This window comes from Triticum aestivum, chromosome 5D, assembly GCF_018294505.1.
Source record: "Triticum aestivum cultivar Chinese Spring chromosome 5D, IWGSC CS RefSeq v2.1, whole genome shotgun sequence".
NCBI classification, from domain to species: Eukaryota; Viridiplantae; Streptophyta; class Magnoliopsida; order Poales; family Poaceae; genus Triticum; species Triticum aestivum.
The window spans coordinates 539,893,151-539,896,955 of NC_057808.1; the positions used below are offsets into that span (position 1 = coordinate 539,893,151).

Genomic DNA, 3,805 nt, shown 5'->3' on the forward strand with positions numbered 1-3,805 from the left:
CCCCCTTCTCCTACTCCTACTAGGAAAGGAGGAGTCCTACTCCTGGTGGGAGTAGGACTCCCCCTTGGCGCGCCCTCCCTAGCCGGCCGCCTCTCCCCCCCTTGCTCCTTTATATACGGGGGCAGGGGGCACCTCTAGACACAACAATTGATCTCTTGATTTCTTAGCCGTATGCAGTGCCCCCTCCACCATATTCCACCTTGATAATATCATAGCGGTGCTTAGGCGAAGCCCTGCGTCGGTAGCATCATCATCACCGTCACCACGCCGTCGTGCTAACGGAACTCTCCCTCAAAGCTCGGCTGGATCGGAGTTCGAGGGACGTCATCGAGCTGAACGTGTGTTGAACTCGGAGGTGCCGTACGTTCGGTACTCGGATCGGTCGGATCGTGAAGACATACGACTACATCAACCGCGTTGTGCTAACGCTTCCGCTTTCGGTCTACGAGGGTACGTGGACACACTCTCCCCTCTCGTTGCTATGCATCACCATGATCCTGTGTGCGCGTAGGAAATTTTTTAAAATTACTACGTTCCCCAACAGTTGAGATGCCTCCAACCTTGAAAAAATCCCTTCTTTTGGAGGCATAATTTGGGATGGCAATATGTGTAGAAGAGAAATAAGTTTTCCAACTTCCTAATTTCAACAACCCCTCTTAATAGGTGGATTTCTCCTATGACTCAAAATCAACCGAAAAACTTTATGAACCATTGAAGAACAACATATTTTGACCTTTTGAAATAGGGGGTCACTGAAGTCCGTAGACACATATGAGAGATAAACTCGACAATCGACATTAGATCTCGCTATTCCTATTGTTATCAACACCAAAATAGTAATTGAGTGTCAATACACATTCAAAAAGGAGTCCTACCTTTAGGACATTCACACTCAATACTCACCACATCCATATAGAAAAGTACTACAACAATTCCGTGCATGATTATATATCAACTAGCTTCATATTGAATGACACGAATGTCCATTGTTCATTTTCATATGCTACGCTAGATCTTGTATACTAGTACATGACCAGAGCATCACTATTTGTCTCATACGTACAGATTGAGCTATGTTCTTTCTTTTCTTTTTAACTTTTGTTTATATTATGAAATATTATATAAAATTTAATTTACTCGGATCTTAAAAAACATTTAGTGCACATTTAAAAAAGTTCATGCAATGTAAAAGCTTGTTCAGAAATTTTAAAAATTGTTCATACCATGAAAACAATCTCCATGTAATTCAAAAAATGTTCACGAGTTTCAAATTTTGCTCATGCCATTTTTAAAAATGTTCATGTAAATGTAACATTGCGTGCATGTTTGTAAAATAAAGATCATACCATTCGTTCATGGCATTTCAAAAATATTCATGCATTTAAGAATACGTTTCATGACATTTTTATAGAATTTTCATGAAATTTTAAAAAAAATTGTTCCTACAGTTTTTGAAAAGAATTTGTAACATATAAGACAACGCCTGTGATATTCTAGAAAAATATATAACACTTAACAAATGTTTGCCTGTTTCAAAAAAATGTTCATGGCATTTTTTAAAGAAATTCAACATGTGTTTACAGATGTTCACTTTCTATTTAAAAAATGTTCAATGTTCGTTTTACAAATGTTTAACCCGTATCAAGATGAATGTTCGACGTGTTTAAAAAAGATGTTCAACATGTATCTATAAAATGTTTGGCCTGTACACAAATCTGTTCAATTTGCATTCATTTAATAATTAATATCTATTTGAAAAATGAAAAGTAAATAGGAAATAACAATAGAAAAAATAAGAAAAGTGGTGAAAAAATAGAGAAAAGCATTTAAATAAGTCAAAATCGTGTGAAACTCCTCAAAACCGGACGATCATAACACCGGTGATAGATAGCATTTGCGATTAATTCAGATTTAGCGGAAAGGTAGGTTTTGGGCCAGACAAATTAAGCCGGCACGGCCCACCCACGCTGGCCGGCCCAGGTAACATGCTTACGTAGCCGCCACTGATTCTCTTCTGAGTTTGCAGAATTCACTTTGCTAAAAAAAAACTTGCAATATACAACCCATTAACAATCGCTACAAGGGCGAATGAATGGCTATGCCACGTGTACATGAAGGGATGGCACTGTTCTGCCTTTTCGTTCCGTCGTCGTTGCCCCCACCACTCCTCGTTTCCTTCGACTAGAAGGAAGAGAGGTCCCAGATGCGTCCGCCCCGTTCCAACCTGCCTCTTTTCTCTCTCTCTCTCTCTCTCTCTCTCTCTCTCTCTCTCTCTCTCGCAGACCCACTCCACCCGCGGTGGCGTGCCATCCGCCTCCGCACCATCTTCCCCGGACACGCCTTCGCCTCGGTGAGACATCCACACCTGTTTTAGTTCATACTCTTGGCAAGCAATTTTGGTTCAGTTTTCGGTACAATTTTGGAGTTTGACAGTTTGAGGAGTTCTGCTCCACAAGACAGACTTCAGAGTTTAGAAGTCAGTTCTTTTATCAGATGTAGATGGAAGGATGGGGAATTTATTTTTGGATCTTAGGCCTTCATGTAGATGGAGATCGCCTTTAGGGCTCTGGACCGATTAAGGTTGTTGACCACTGGCTCATGCCCAAAAGGAATGATAACTGCATAGACAAATTTAACCCTACATAAACGGTAATTGAGGGACTCTCAACAAAAGCTAGGAGTAACAAAGAAATACTACGTCCAAAACCAGAGAAGTCCTACCTTCAAAGGAAAGTTGGTTCTCAGTTCTTAGATTCTGATCCTTTTAGTCCAGATACAACTGCTTTAATTTCTTCTCTTGGAACTTAGTCAGATATATTATCTGGTTCTCAGTATATTTCCCCCTGATACCAAAAGTGTTTGGGCAAGAGAATCTTCCTCTGATGTGTACTTGTTCTTTTCTCCAACAAAGGCCGAAGCAGGAGTGGAGATGGCAGTGATTGCCGCTGTAGCTAACAGCATCCGCATACCCTTGTGGAGATTATTTGGGGGAGCATCAAACACTGTGACAACAGACATCACGGGACGTTTCAAAAAAAAACCAGACATCACGGTATGGTTATCAAAATTTCCCCTGCAGTGAGTTCAGCATGCTTAGCAGCTTAGGTATGCTTTATCAAAATTGATAAGTTCATCTATTTCTGAATTTAGATTCCAATTGTGACCCGAAATGAAGCCGCTCAATTGGCTGCAAAATATCAAGGACAAGGGTTTCAGACTCTGAAGCTCAAAGTAGGGAAAAACTTGAACTCAGACATAGAAGTTCTGAAGGCTATACGGCGACTGCTCATTTATCTTGGATGCAAATGAAGGGTACACAGCAAACCATGCAATTGAAGTTCTTGACAGACTAAACGGTTTGTACTCTCACTATGTTCAATCTTTTCACTCTTAAATATCTGAGTCAGTGTGATGTTCTATGGTGAGGAATTAAAAATTAACTTCTATTTTCCCTGAATCGGGCTTGATTTTTGGTACAGATTCTATGATGATTGATGCAAAGTCCGTGTTGTGCTCCTATGATCGAGGTTGGATGTGGTTGATGTCCAGAAAAAATTAGTGATTCTTGCTTGAGCGAAATGCCTATTGATCATACTAACATATTACTTTTCTTCCCAATGTGATACAGGTATAAAAGAAGCAGCAGAAAATTGAGTACATCGTTCTCTGTTGCGTCGAGGATTGATTCCAGTGCAACCTTTCACTGAAATCATATGAAGTAGACTGCAGCCATGAATTAATTTTCCTTCATGATGTCTACATGACCTTTTGAGCGTTTGGATATGATTTACGGTACTTTTGCTCC

At 40.2% G+C, this 3,805-nt stretch overlaps 1 long non-coding RNA gene across 3 annotated transcripts in view; it reads left to right on the plus strand.

Annotated features, from left to right (window-relative positions):
• Positions 1-2,179: 2,179 nt before the first annotated feature.
• LOC123123623 (uncharacterized) overlaps positions 2,180-3,805 on the plus strand; it is a 3,996-nt gene continuing 2,370 nt past the window's right edge. For all 3 annotated transcript variants that reach the window (XR_006460705.1, XR_006460707.1, XR_006460706.1), the window contains exons 1-5: positions 2,180-2,350; positions 2,912-3,052; positions 3,151-3,356; positions 3,480-3,527; positions 3,629-3,792. This is a non-coding gene — a long non-coding RNA (uncharacterized lncRNA). The remainder of the gene's footprint in view (positions 2,351-2,911; positions 3,053-3,150; positions 3,357-3,479; positions 3,528-3,628; positions 3,793-3,805) is intronic.